The sequence below is a fragment of the Numenius arquata genome, chromosome 2, assembly GCF_964106895.1.
Source record: "Numenius arquata chromosome 2, bNumArq3.hap1.1, whole genome shotgun sequence".
Taxonomy (NCBI): Eukaryota; Metazoa; Chordata; class Aves; order Charadriiformes; family Scolopacidae; genus Numenius; species Numenius arquata.
This window is the reverse complement of record NC_133577.1, coordinates 121,288,491-121,304,688: the sequence shown is the minus strand read 5'-3', so window position 1 is coordinate 121,304,688 and position 16,198 is coordinate 121,288,491. Positions and strand designations below refer to the sequence as shown.

General features: G+C 35.7%; 1 protein-coding gene across 6 annotated transcripts in view; it reads left to right on the top strand.

Moving 5' to 3' along the window:
• The window catches only part of CACNA2D1 (calcium voltage-gated channel auxiliary subunit alpha2delta 1), a 420,472-nt gene that overhangs the window by 342,792 nt on the left and 61,482 nt on the right, over window positions 1-16,198 (top strand). The gene's annotated exons all lie outside the window — the stretch shown is intronic.

Genomic DNA, 16,198 nt, shown 5'->3' with positions numbered 1-16,198 from the left:
TAAACTTTTTATTGATATTTTTCTTCTGTTAGTGTAATCTTTCCATTTAAATGATATATATATATATATATCTCCTTACTGTGAGTATCTTCTATGTATTTTTGTCATTCATCAGGCAAAGGCAAAGCCAGATCTCAAGGTTAGAAGCCGAATCTGAATAGATTTGGTCTGGAACTAACGTACATGTTTTCCCAGTGAGGCTAATTATACCTCTGAATGTCTTAGCTAAGGGTGGGATGGCTTTCTATTGATGAAATCTGACCTGTGGTTCAACCAGAATTATGGGTTTGACACGAAAATCACTGGATGAGTTGTGGTGTTCAGGTTAGATTGGATTATTAGCTGTGCTGGTTTTAAATTTTGAATCTAATCAAACTTCTGGTCTGGTTTTTGCATGCTTACAGAAGTAAAACTGCATGAACGTGTGTGTGAAATAAAACAGCTTTGTAAATTGTCTCCTACTACATTTCAGTGCAAATCATTGTGTTTAGAAGATTAATCACTTTCTAAATAAAAGTTAAATATGAGCTGGATTCACACTACAACGAAGAATTTACCTTTCCTAGTGCTTGGGGATGTGCCTATACCTGTTGGTTTGGGTTTTTTGTTTTGTTTTCAAAAAAAAAGCAGCTAGAAGTTAGATCACAATTCATTAAGACACTTTAACGGTTGCCATGGATGCTTATGTATAAAGCAATGGAAATACTTCATTGGAAATCCTCATATATTTGAATTAATCTCTTCAAAAGAAGAACTAGAAATGCAAGACACAATTTCCATCTCGACCACTGATTCACTCAGTGACCTTGAATAATCATTTTGTGTCTGCTTTATAATAGTGTTTCACATAGAATGATATGGTGGGGTTTAGTTATCTTTGTGTCTGAGCTGAAAGTACTTTTTAAACTGGTAATTAAAAGGAAGAACTGAAATCATAGCAACGCATTGTGTGGCGCACATGGTTGTATTCTGAAAATACATGCAGAGATTACTCTTCAAATTTGGACTTGGTAGCTTTCATTGTGTTATAACAAAAGCCGTCAGCTAAAGGAAATATCTGCAAAAGGGAGAAGATGTGTGATTCTTTTCTTATTATTTTCCATTTAATTTGCCGTGTTAGGAGCAAAGTATAGCAAAATATCCAATCCAAACAACAAAACAGATTTGTAGTGCTGAAAGTCTTACTCACATCATGCCTGACAATCGATTATCATGTGAAGTATAATGAATAAAATGTAGGATTTACTAATTTAAAATGGTTATTTTCCTGCTTCCTTTAATACTGTAAATTCGTGCTGCCATGGGTAGAGAGAAGAGGGAGAAAAAATGAAAAAAAAAAACCAAACTCATAGGTTGAGATAAAGACAGTTTAATAGAAGAGTAACAGAAGAGAAAATAATAATAACAACAAAACCAACAATAATAATAACAAAAGAATATACAAAATGAGTGATGCAACACAATTGCTCGCCACCTGATGATTCCAGCATACCCTGGCCAGCCCCCATTTATACACTGAGCGTGACATCTATGGTATGGAATTCCTTTGGGCAGCTGGTGCTGTCTGTGCTCCCTCTCAGCTTCTATGGGAAGCTGAAAGAGTCTTTGACTTAATATAAACATTACCTGTCAACAATTAAAACAGTATGTGTTATCTCATACATACAAACCACAGCAGGTACTAGAAAGAAAACTACTCTATCCCACCTGAATTCAGGACAATGTAATATAACATGTTCTCATTGTCTTGTTCCCTCTAGTGAATGAGGATTTGGGAGTTTTATTGTATGTAACAAATGTGTAATGGTGATAATGGTTCAAATCTTAGTAAGCACTTACATTTTTTTTATTTGTCTAATAAAATACTGGCTTGCTAGATGCCATCCTGTACTGGTCTTCTCCAAGGTGACGTTGGAAATACACGAAATACTAAGAAAGTTTTTGCATATATAATTTGAAGAACCATTTGTTTTCTCCTTAAATTTTTCCATCAGTAACAATCCTTATGGTGTTGAAGGGAAATTTATCATTGAAAAACTTTGATGAGATTGAAACAGTAAATTCATTTTTAGGAATAATAATAATGAATCACCCCTGACAATTATTCATAACATTCTAATATTTTTAAAAATAAGAATAACACAAAATACACTTGTGGTCATGCTCTCCCGTAGTAAGAGTAAACTTGATTCCAGAATGATGACGTGACCTCTCTTGTTATTCCCTGTCTTTGTACTTTAATGTTAGTCTTAATCTAGTATGATAACATAATTGACAGATACATTTTAACATGAAAAATACACATATACTTTTAATTTTGTAAAGTCATAGTCACAAAGTATTACCTTCTTAAGTAGTATGTTAGGCTGCTGACATACATTAAAAGACAAGTGGATCTAGATTCTGTTGTCTTTATTGCAGTTAATTTATATTTTATTTCATAAACGGCACATTGAATGTAAGACCAATTTTATAATTATTATTTGTAGATGTACTGTTCAATATGAGTAAGGTGTTAAAAGTGTTCTGTCATAGCACTTCATAGTATAAATAAATATCAGCTGATGTCTTTTCATGCCTGCTCTGCACTTGTTTAAACATTTCTCTTCATATTTTGCATACAGGATATAAAAGATGAATCTTTATTATCTTATTATGTCACAGTCAGTACCTTCCCATCTTAGGTACACAGTGTTGTAATTTTTTTTTTTTTTTTCTTGTACAAACAAAGGACCATTGGTTCAAATCTATTAATCCTTGTTTTCATCTTCCTGATGTAAAACTGCTTCGGCTCTAAAAGTATTTTCTTCTTCATGTCAGTTACTTTGTAGTTCCTTGGCATGAAAGAAGATTCAATAAGTTTTGGCCCATTAGATGACATGACTTAGTGCACTTGTTTGCAGTGCCCTTAGAGAAACCTTCAAGTTAAGATGTGAAAGAATACAATAAAAAATCGGAAACTACTAAAAGAGCACCCTAGAATTTAGAGGCTGGAAAACTCTCCTGTTAAATTAGGGGTTTTAATCTGTTTGAGATAGTATACAGATAAATTTAAAGTAGTTTTCTGTCTTCACAAATTATTTAAAGTATGAATATGGGAGTTATTATAAAACTTACACAGCAAAATTTTGAGAAAAAACATTTCTATTTTTCATCTGTTTGAAGTGGAAAATCACAGCTGTGATTCACCTTTACATGCTTTTTTCTTTTTATAAAGCCAGATTTTATTGTAACAAACTGCAACTACATGCTGTGTCTGATATTTAAAAACTGGCATGTTTACCTTTATGGTGACATTTGGGGCATTCACATTAAATGTGTGAAATACCACACACGTGCTAAATTTCAGGAATGGGAGTGGTAAATTTTCATTTTATTTGCACTCATACTACAATGGCTTCACTGAAGATAGCAATATAAATTTAATTGAAATGGAGGCCCAGTAGGCGTTCTCCATCCTGAGAATTTTGAATTCAGGTTGAAAATAGAAAACTAACCACAGCTCGTCAGGGCAGATTGTGCACCCTGAAATCTGTGTTTTGAAGGATTGCTCAACTTAAATGAGTAGGAAAAGACCTTAAACATACCTCATGCACTTTCAGTCGTTTGAAGGTTCCTGGCATGATACAGGCTTGTGTGGGTCAGATAGATTGATCTGACTCATACAGGTAAGAGAATCTGACCTCTCAGGTGAGAACCTTAAAGTGGGCTTCATGTCTCACTTCCACAGAATTATCTTTCATGACTAGCACTGTGAGGCCCCACCTTGAATATTGTGTCCAGTTTTGGGCCCTTCACTGTAAGAAAATCATTGATGCGCTGGAGCATGTTCAGAGAAGGGCAACAAAGCTGGTGAAGGGTTTAGAGAACAAGTCTAATGAAGAGCAGCTGAGGGAACTGGGGTTGTTTATCCTGGAGAAAAGGAGGCTAAAGGGAAACCTTATAACTCTTTACAACTACATGAAAGGAGGTTGTAGCAAGATGGGGGTCGGTCTCTTCTCCCAAGTAACAAGCAACAGGACAAGAGGAAACGGCCTCAAGTTACAGCTGGCAGTGGTTTCTTCCAAATGGGACGCATTCAGCATGTCAATGGAATGATAAAATGAAATATCTATGAGAAAGCACTTGCAAAGCTTTCTTCTAAAACAAAAATACCTCCTACTGTTGTTACCAGAGGAGGGAACCAGTTTCTTCATTGGTTTGAATCCATTATTGTACAACTGTAAGTCAGTAAAACTAAAAATTAAACTGTAAATCTAGGCAAAGGTGTATGAATCATTCTAGACAAGGCTGAAAGCGTTAGTCCTCACTACAAATGACCATTGAAAAAGCCCATGACATTTCCACTTGGGGTAGCCGTGGGATTCTCATCAGGTGTCAGATTGAATGAATGTAACTTTCTAGTGTTACTCATATTGCCAAAAATAGAAACAGCATTTTTCTCAACACTAATATTAACTTCAAATAGAGCTTAATAGCTGTCAAAGTGTACCCCAACAGTTCTTGCCTTTCTGAGTGTGTGGCAGATTTGTGACACAGGATATATATCATAAAGCAATGAAATTAAGGGTTGGATGAAGCAAGCAAAGTTCTGGTTTGTATCTGAATGGGATGTAGCATAGCGTTATAGATAAAATTTAAGCCAGTTTTTAAGCTTTCTGGATTGTAGATTGTTCTCTGGCCTTCTCTACATTAGCTTTCTGTGATTCTGAGACAACCAGTTGCTAAGATATTTCTCATTCCTCCTGATAGTCCTCCTGTCCTGTGAATTTCCTTGGAGTGATGGTATAGGAAATCTCATGTAGAAGAAATCTCTGCTAGCTGGTTAAACTGGCTCCCTGGCACCTTACCTAATCACTTCTGTCCTAAGAGTGTCATCTTCCAGCTGTTAATTTTAATTTATTGTATCCACTGTAACATGTAAAACTGGTAAAGCTAAATTTTGTGTGAACCTTGGGTCAGTACTCATAAATTCCACAATCTATTCCTTTTTCTTTCAAAGAAAAAGTGGAAACCATGTTATTAGAGTGCTCACTGAAGAAATATCTTATTCTTAAGGCAAATTATCTATTTTTTACCTCTTTCTTAGCTCCACTTATTAATGAAGGGTTTGCACTGTCCCAGCTTCTGGGCTCCTAACATAGATTAGTGCCACAAAATTAATGAATTTAAATATTCCACATCAGCAGTCTTCTTTCTGTGACACTCATTATCCAGACATGCTTCAGTAATAGTCAAGTTGCACAATACTAAGCTATTCAAGGTCATATCTGTGTAAATCCATGCAATAACATTTTTTCTCCTGATTTCTTTTTCAATATATTAGGCACACTTTTTTCCACATAAGCTTAAATTTCAAACCACGGTTAACTGCTGGTGTGTGAGGCCCTCTTCCCCCACTAGGAATCAGAGTATAGCAGTATACTTTTTTTCAAAAATATTGTCCTTTTAGCAATCTGCTCCTAAGCTCACATACCACTAGCATGTGTCCATGCCCTGACAATGCTGTTAGATTACAGCAGTCTATCACAGCCTTTCCCACACTGTCTTTCATTGACCGCTTTTACTTTTGGACTATATAACATAACATTTAAGGTTTTTCCTAAAGGCTTCAATAAGAAGTCGTATCCATTCTATTTCTTCTCCCCTTTTTCATCTACTTTTCTGTTCAACCATCTCATCCCATGTGCTGTTCTATATATGTACACTAGTTGGGCAAGATTGCTGCAGACTTAGGAGGTGCAGCAGAAAGTGCAGTGGGTCAGAGGAGGGTTTATTTTAGGAACGCACAAGAGCCTCCTCATGTACATGTCCACAGACACATTTATGTGTTGATACAGAGTTTCTCTTTAGGCCGGTGTTTTCTTATGAGCACGAGTCCATTTGGGTTACCATGTGACATTTTTATCTACTGTGCAAGATAAAAATCCACATGGAGGTGTTGAGAACAGCAGAAGGCTAATGAAAATTTTAATATAGCTTTGTTGAAAAGTCACCTTATCAGTCATATTAGAATCATGCGTATCTGTTACATAAAACCCAAGTGGCAGATTATTTCCTTCCTCCTTATTGGCATGGAGGAGGCAATTTGATACTTCTATTTTTGTTGATTTTCAATTCCAAACCACTACATTAATAGTGATTGATACAGGGTCTCACATAGAGGTTGATGCTGCAGATGGCATAAAATGATTAATCAAGGCAACAGGGACAGGATATCGCTTAATATAGAATGCACATTGTGTTTGTTTGGGGATGAAAGCAAGAGACTCAGACTGCATTTTACTTATTTATACAAACAAAGTGCTTCATATGGCATAACTGGTTGAGGTTAAATATTAGAAGGTTCATCCCATCTCAGTTACCCCGTGTATTAACTCTGCATTCATTCTAGTGAATTTGGATTGCAGTGAAATGCAGAGTTGGTTGTATTCTTCTGTAATTCAAGAATTGGAGGAATGGGATGTTCTGCATTGGTCAAATTAATACCTAGGCCATGCCTGATGATGTTTATTTAACCTCTTCTTTAAAGTATCCAGTTCCACAACTTCCTTAGGTTTTCACATTTTTCTGTTTCAACACATACCTCTTTAGAAAGTGTTCCCTAAATTTCCTTAAGGTAATATAAGCCTAGAGGGCTTCTTCTTCTCATTTTACATTCGTTACAGAGAACAAGTAATTCTCATCATTCCTCTTACATTTTACAGAACTATTTTTATGTTGTCACCCTCATCCAACTTTTCAACTTTTGTCTTTTCAATTAAACAAACTAATTTCTTTCAAATTCTCCTACACTACGTCTTAAATTCTTTTCACTCTTCATTCACTCTCCGTTGTTTACAATGGCATGGCATGTTATCTCTACCTTACTTAAAACATGCTCTCGAACAGTTGGAGAAACTTAAGTGGCATCAAACAGAGTAGTTTCTGTATGTTTTTCATGCAACACATGTATATATGGCATAGTATATAACTTACATTTTTGAAACTGCATTATATTATTGAAGCATATTTGGTTTTGCTTTTCTCTGAATGTTTTTTTTTTCCCCTAACTGCTGTTTTTTACAGGTATCCTTCAATTTCAACTTCTGTGTTTGATTTCCTAAGTATTTTTAATCTTACATTGCATTAGACAGTTTCTTCTTGTACATTTAATGTATTCCTCTTCATGAATTGCCAGCTTTCTTGTAATCCTTTATTTTTTAGATTATCTTCCCACAATACTCAGCTAGCTAGTTCTCTGAGTTTGTTGAAGTCTGTCTCTTTGAAATGTTATCCTTGTTTTACTGCTGTCATACCTTCCTTTCCTCAAAATGAAAATCACTTCTTGATATTTCACTCAAGGGATCTTCTTTCTTCTAGATTTTCAGTAAATTCCTCCTTAAAATTCAGAAATAAATCTGACTGTTCTTGGTATCTTCTCAAATAACAATTTTTCCTAACCCGCTACAAGATATTCAGGAATTGTGATTCACTTCATATTGTTTCATTTGCATGAACCTATATAATTAAAGTTAGAAATGATTTTTTTATGCTTTATATGCTAAAGGAAGTGCCATAAGAAAATCTCAAAGAACTGACTGTAATGAGTGTAGCTGTAGACATAGAAAATATAAGTTGTATTGCTATAAGTGCCACGTAAGAGACACTCACAAATCCTATTTATTTAAAAACGTAAAAGTGGAGAAAATTTCTAAGTTAAGAATTGTGTTCTGCAGATAGAGAAGCAAAACTGGACACAAGAAAAAAAATTATTATGAAGGTAAAGAGATGCTTTTCTATAAAATTACCCATTACATGGTCAAGATTCTGATGTTTATGTACTCACTGAGTCTAGAGTTTTCCAAAGGTTAACTTTACAACGTTGGTATAAAAGTGCAACTTTCTGGGAAGAAACTGCATAATTTGTCCACTGAATAGAATAAGTAATGTAACTAAGCTAGCACAACTGAATATATTTTTAAAATGAATTAACTATTACCAGGTGACTAAAACTTGATACAAATCTTTGTTTCTAAATGCTGATTAGGCCAACTGGTAGATGGATTTGAATGTTAGTTGAACATCAGTCCCTTGGTAAATGGAATTTTTTCAGATGGGATGGACGCCTCTGAATAAAAAGATTTGGTGATGCACTGGGGGAAAAATCAGACAGAAATATGTAGGAGGCTTTATACTGGGGCTCAAAGGGAGAAGTTACAGAATGGGAATCTCTGTAGTAGGCAAGAGAATAAGGGAACAGCTGAAACAGATGGTAGCGCAAGATGTATGCATGCAGCAGCCTAAACAGATGACAGGTAAAGAAGGAAATGAAAATTTCAAGAAACAAAGTTACAATCCATTCAGATAACAAGAAATATGTGTTTGTATATTCAAGAAGAATAACAGAGGAAAATGATATGGAATGGGAAATGAGAAATCATAAGTGTAGGTGTACTGTAAACTTGAGCAAGTAGAAAACCTGTGCAATGTCAATGTAAAGTATTAGAAATGGATGCAGACATTGTAAGGAAGGGTTGCTTTTTAGGGGAGAACATCATTACCTGAGATGGAGGAGCACTGTTTGAGAAAGCTTGTAAAGAGAAAGAATTATTGCATGTAATTAAGAAGGCCTTTTGTATTGAATTTTGACACAAAGCAAAAAAAAATAATTCACATCTCAAGTAAAGGTTGAGTCTTCTGGTGAGAAAGAAACAGAAAATACCGAAGTCTCTATTAGAAAATGACTTGGATTCAAAATCTTGATTAGTTCCAAAGAAAAGGCTAAAACCTGTTGTCATATGCCCAGGAAATCATAGTCACATCCTTTAATCTTTTGCACTATATAGGATAAATTTTAATATACAGAATTTAATGTAATATACAGAATACAGTGTCTTTAATATAAGACTGAGAAACTGACTTGCAATCTTGTACTTGTGTGGTTATGGAAAATAACATTCAAGCATGAGCTTTTAATTATTTTCTCTTGAGGGTTTCATAAGCATTTTTACAGGTATTACTCCTAAAAAATAGAGGGAAAATTTTTTTTAAAAATCCGGTGGGCTTTTTTTTCACAACAGAGTCAGCCCCCACATGTAGTCTGTTAATTCTTAGCCTATTATGTGTCTCCATTCCTCTGTTTCTATATTCAGCTTGTTTAAGTCAGTAATTTTAGTAAAATATATTCATGTTATCCTTGTAGCAAATTCAAAAATTATGTATTCAATGTTTGCTGAGGCTTAGGTGGGAATTATGTGCTTCATAACCTCATTATAATATACATAGACTCATATATGGCAAAAGAAAACATTTAATCCGTACTGACCAAAGAGCCTGGAGTCCAAGCTGCAAATGCATTTTTTTTTTTTTAATTCTGACTTTATTTAATGGATCTTTTTAACAAGAAAAAACTTGGTTTATTTACAAATGATTTTATGAAGCCACCTCTTTGAATGTGATGAATTGTATAATGCAGACTGTCCATTTGTGTTCTGGGTCCTACATGTACACAGGAAGAACAACAACCATCTCAATGCTTTCTGTTGCAAACTAAATGTGTAGATTTTATTTTATTTTATTTTATTTTATTTTATTTTATTTCAAAACAAAAACAAAGACAAACCCAAAACCCTCTAAAGAATATTTTGTCTATAATAAAATTCTCTGTGAGAAGTATATTTATAAATAAGGCTGAAGACCTTTTTTCTTTTTTTCAATAAAAAGACAGATTTTGCAAAGATTATTAAAATTCACTTATTTCACATCATAGACTGAAAACCAGCTTATATCTTGTCACCTAAAAAGTGATTTCAGTACAATACATTGTCTCTGTTCTTCTCTTTCAGCTATCGTGAATGCAAAATTGACATCTAGATTTACTGAGAACACTCTGTTACAAACTGTTAAACACACAGACAACCCCCAAGGTTGTTTTACCTGTGGATTGCATGTAGGATCTGTTCATTTTTTTTTCTGAAAATTTAGTTTATTTAGCTGATTACAGAGGAAATGAATACACACATCATTCAGTGTAGGGGTGAACTGTGTAATTTTATTATTATTAAACCATCCATAGGCTAGATGGTATCTGTAAATCTGTATATATGCAATGTTTCTCATAGATAAACCTGAGATTTCAGGTGCAGTTTGGCAAGAAGTACAATGTGTGAGCATGGACAGTGATTGCATTAATTGCTAACCGTGAAGGACGGTCTCTGTTACATGATTGCGCATAAGACTGGGTCTTTCAGCCATGCTAGGACATGTGCCAGTTGCTAACAGCAGGCATTGTCACTCCCTGCTTGGGACAGTAATGGAACCTCTTACCTGCAAGCGCAGACAAGGTCAGGTTGCCCTGAGCGCAGTCCTATATGAAGTGCTGAGTTTCCATTGTTATACAGTGGTTATTATCGGATTTTTCCTCCTAAAAAAAAGGAAAGGGAACCCAACTTGAAACATTTTCATCCTTTAATCTTCCTCTCCTATGATGATCCACAGATGCTCTTCTATTTCCAGGTCAATCTCCAAGAAACAGCATGTGAACAAGGGCAGAAGTTCCTTCTCCTGTTTAGCTGGCGTACCCTTTGTCAAGCTTATTAAATCGTTTTCATTTAGAATTTTCATGTTTCTGTGATGATCAGACCACTGTAAAATTAGACGTGAAATTTGTACAACTGATAATTCCAGAGAGGAAGATTTCCTGTAAATGGGTTCTGCTCGAAATGGGAATTTCTGATGGCTCTTCCCTTTCCCCCTGTTTTTTTTCCTCTTCTAATACAACTGTTTGGCATTTGCAACTGTTTTCATTTCAGTCAACATTTTTCACACTGTACAAGAGCTGGAATAATGGGAGTAAAAAATGGAGGGAGTAACTATACAAAGGGGATAGTTAGTACACTATTTTCAAATAAAGACTATTTACATGAAAAAAAAGGTCAGAGAACCTGATTAAATTAGTGTTCAAAATATTTGATGGAATATTAAATTTTCCTTTAAATCCTTAGCTGATATTTGTAATATTTCTTCCCTGAGGTTTATAAGGCCAAAAAACAAAACAAAAAAAAAAAAAGAAAGAAGGCTTTGTGTCACAATATGAACAGTAAATATCTCTCTAATTAATCTGGTCCTTTTCAGCTTCTCTGCTGCCTCCAAATGTTGTTTTGACTATCAAAGAAATGCCTAAAATGCTTTTTAATCCAGAGCACAGAGGGGATTACTTTGTCAGCTCCTTTGTCTGTTTACTGATATAGGCCACCAAATTTCAAGGACCTCTCAGAAAAAAAAATGACTTTTTCTTCAGGGAATGCTAAATGCTGAGTGTTAGGGAGAAGTAGCTTAGGGAAAGGAGGACTTTAATTGTTTTTCATTTCAACAAAGAAACTTTGTTATTAATATAACCAAGGAAGGAAACACATCAACTGAGTAAATAGAACCCGGGTAGTCAAAAAAAAAACCATCCAAGAGCTGAATTGTTAAAAGATGATAGTGTAACTTCTTCATCTGAAGACTGGGAAACAGGATGAGTGGCTAGAAAATCACCTGATCCAAATGGAGTAGTTTACATGTATTTCCGAGGTGGGCTGGGGTGGTCCAGTGAGGACAGCAACTTTGATGGATATCACAGGAGAAGCGATCAGTGTGTTGGCATCAGTTGAGCCAGAGCTACAGCCACTTATCTGCATCACAGAAGACTACTTCTGGACTGTTTGAGGATTTTCTAGATAAAAATCCATCTCTGCCTTTCAGAAGGATGGGTTAAGCACAAAGCAACTGCATTGCACTCTAACAGAGACATCATATCAATCTAAAAGTCTTAAGCCACTATTTATATTACTAAATTACATGGGGCCGTGACATGGGCTTGGACACTGTCCTACAGTCATTTATAGGTTTTAACTCTTAGGTAACCTAGGGGGTTTTCAGCCTCTGCCAACTGGCGTGCTCCCAGGCAAGGTGCTGGGACTTCTCCCAGGACCAGAAGGAAAGGGGAAGAGGGCAGGAGCAATGGTTTACCTCCTGTGCATGTGTGCGGGCTCTGCTGCCACAGTTGCTCTTGAGGCCAGAGAGCTGGTCAAGGTGCAATTTTTGGCATGGTGGACACAGCCCAATGGACTCTCAAACTTAAATTTAAGCACATCATTGTGAAGTCCTACTGGGGTTTTTGAAAGCACAGCTTTTCTCTTTCTTACAGCTGTTCTTGAGACTAAGGTTGTGAAAACCTAATGAAACAGAGCTGATTTATGCCTACACCTGGAAGATGTTGAGATTAAAAACTTCACCTTATTTGTGGAGCCAGTGTAGTACAGAGTATATAGCTTCTTTGTCATTACGCAGTATTTCTACGTTAAGTTATTTTGAGCATACAAAATTGAATAATTCTATTTGTACTTCTGTGATACTTCTGGCTTATCAAAGACTAAGTCTAAACTAGATAAAGACTTAAAGGATCACATCATCAGTGGTTCATCAATCTAATTATATTCAGTTTAGCAGCGGTAGATTAGTGATTATTGTCAGGGTATTTATAGCTTTGTACTTTTAGCCATGTGGCAGAAGAGGAAGAGACACCACGTGCTGGCCCTTCAGTGGGTAAGGAATGAGTTGCTGTAGTTCCACAAGGTGGCACTAAGAAGATGTAGAACAGTGTAACTGAGTTAGTATTTTTTCAGTTTTGTGACAGTTTTTTTCAATATGTTAACTGTAATGGTGTTTTTAACCTCTGCACTGGAAAATATCCCCATTTTCATGCAGACAAGTTTTCTTTGTGAGGAAACAAAGAAAGCTGGACAAAATAACTTTTTTCATTTTTGAAAGACTTTGGAATTCTCAAAACACATTTAAGGATTCATGGCATTCGCTTTAAAAGAGTTCTTCAGTGAACATGCTATGAAGACTTCAGGTATAATCCTCAGTTTTTAGTTCCTTTTGTAGAGTAATTGCATAAAACCATACCACATATAAGTGGGCTTGGATCTATTTTCCCAATATATTAAGACTGTTAAATGGGTTTAGGCCCATATTATCATTGTAGAATCATAACCAAAGCAAATGAGATTCTCCAATAATCTCCTAATATGTAACAAACATAGTTTTTCTTTTATTTTAAGATAGAAGGAGAATTAACATTAGATTGTAATGTGAGCTAATTTTTAGAGTGTCATTATTTCTTTTCTTTATTAGGCTATAATTATACAGACTATAATTAGACTATGAATTCATAATTTATCATTGCAGCTTGAAGTTTGAGGTTGAATTGTAGTGAATGAAAGATATTAACAATAGAGAAGACTGCAAATATACATGTAAAGTCCAGGAGAAATTATTCACAGTGGATAAACGTCTAGAAAAGTAGTTCCAAGGACCTGCTCTATTACTCTTTAAACACATGCCTCAATTACAGCATTTTTTCCGTTGATGTCAAGGGGATTACTTGGAAAGTTAAATGCCTTGCTGAAACAGAACCCAGAGGGTCAATTATGGAAACACTCGAGTAGGTGTTTTATCAAATGCATTTATACTTTCTTCACGTCTGTAAATTCAAAGATGTCCTGCCTGCAATTATATTTGCATCTAAATATTTGAGAGCTAAATTGTTATTGTTTCCCATGTGGGTTTTTCTTCCCAATTTCCCCAAGTCTACACATATTTTGGGAGAGTACCCACAGCAAGACACAGATCCTAAGGCAGTCATAAATATTAAAAATACAACTTGATACATTTCTGTTGCTGTGTCATGCCATTCTTGGCATTCCCTAATTTGACATAAAGTTGCGAATTCTGCATTTTGAGTTCTAGACCTTTAAAACTTCACAACCTTGGCACCTGACTAGATTTCAGACCCTACTGCCGAGGTCATCTCTGTGGTTTTCCCAATTGCTGCTAAGGGCAAAATGTGTTGGCAGTCTGAGGGACACATACAAAAACCTAAATCTCCAACTTCTGAACTTTCTTAAGCCTTCAGTTCAGAGCAGTGGAAGCATGAATTTGATCAAACTGAGAAACATGAACTCAAGACTTCTCTTGTCTGAGTGTTGAACTCTCATCTAAAGGATTAGAGGCACCACTGTCACAGTCATTTTGAAAAGAGTGAGCCTTGCTCAGTCCATCATGAGACAACCAGCTTTATTCATGAGTGAATCACACAGTCCATACTAATGAATGGTCCCAGGCCAGGGTGCAGGCGGGAGAAATGTCCACAGTTATCCATACTCTTTAATTGTTAACAGAGCCAATGGTATGGTTCTTGGCCTGTGGCAATCAGCTTTTTTGAACAATGTCTGGGTTCAGTTCAGGGGGTAGCGTGAGCCAGACCGTTCCCAAAAGACTTTATAATGAAACCACCCAATATGGGGTGTGGGACAGGGAGGGAAGAAGGCAATATAATATAGCCATAGAGCTGTGAGGCATGCTGTGCCACTTGCCCTCATGGCCTGAGAAAGAAAATGGGTTATGTCCCATTTTATTTCTACATAAACATAGCCTATGGGACCCTAAAACTTCCCTCTAGCACATCATTGTGAGTCTTACCCCTGCTGTTGAACATAGAACTTCTATTTCTCTTCTCCTTGTGCTTCCTAGGAAAACAAAGCTGCTTTACTTTTATAGACTGCATCCCTGGAATTCCTGAATTGCATAGTTCAGCATGACAGATCGGGAAGCAGAATTTAGGTGAAACTCTGTATTTGGTGCTTCCTATTAGCTATTCCTAGGTGGTTTCCTAATTTGTATCTAGGATTTTCAGATAGTCCTCTGAAGTTCTGTTCTCAGTGCAAATTTGTCATACATGCCTTCTGGTCTCAGCTACTTCATAGCAGAAGCCAAAATCAGCTTCAGATTTCTGCCCACAGATGTAAAGACAGTGAGGAAAAAAAAAAGGATTTACAGTTTTAACTGTGGCAGCTTGAAAACCACATAACATTTCCCTGACCTACAGCAGAAGAGTACCAAAATGATTAAGTGGTTAAAGGCTATATTTTCAAGCGATTTAGAAGATGGAGTGCAGAATGGAATTTAGAAAAGCAGGTTTATAATTTTGTTCAGAAAAATAGGTTTTGTGTATTGTCCTCTTATTTCAGAAGTGTACCTATTAAATATAAACTGCAAACAAGTTTTCATCAGATCTGATAATTTATACACACATTAGTGGAAAAAATAATTTCCTGGATCATGCTGGAAATACTGCATTATTCCTCTATATTACATCTTCTCTTGGTCTAGAGCAAAAGAGAGTATCTGTGAATCTTTGCCTGTGAATGCCAGATTAAAATAATCTGAAATCATACCATGATCATGCAAACTGAGGTTGCATGGTTTGATGAGATCAATTTTTGTGTCAGTAAGTTTGTTTAACTAGTGGTAGAGAAAGATGCACTCTTGCTGGTTTTACATGATAGACAGAAAATGATGGGATTCATCTACATCTAGTTGAGTACATTAATTGTGTAGCTCTCTTAATATCTGATAAGGAAACGTATATATCTCCAAAGGCCAGTTAGTCTTCTCCTAAACAGAGTAATAAAGAGATGCACATAAATGGTTATTGAGAGCTCTCTCATTGCAGCAGCACAGAATTCAAGAAAAATAATTTATCTGTCAAAAATGTGCATGTTCATCCACTCTGAACCGCTTGCAGAGTGGCTGCAGTTTCTCAAACTCTCATAGGCCTACACATGCTGCCTACACGTATAGGCAGTGATTTAAACAGCAAGGGTGATTTTTGTGCTTAGTTACCACTTTGCATTAACTTCACTCAAGCTGTTCATTTTTGTAATACTCATAACATGATACACCCAAAGGAAAAGTCTAATTTAATCTTACTTTATTTTATGCTAATAGCAAAATGAAGAAATAAGATAGGTAAAAAGCAACTGAGATCTGTAGGGAAAGCAGCCTTTTCACGGGTAGATCTTTATCACAACTCTCTTGTCATTATCCCCTAATATCTGTAGCTGCCAGAATCCTCCTATTCACCTTGATTTTGATGAGCTTTTTCTGCTAGAGAGAAATACAAAATAAAAACCAAATTAATTATATAATTAAGCAATTGTATTTTCTTCAAAACAGTACTTCTTCCTCTGTTTTCTGCAGTTTTCTTGTCTACTGCTTCCTCTGATTAGGAATTGGTTTTTTGTTTGTTTTCCTTTGATGTCCTTTGTAGGATCCTAGGATAAGTCAAGTTGCAAGGGACCTCAGGAGGTCTCCAGTCCAATGTCAGGAA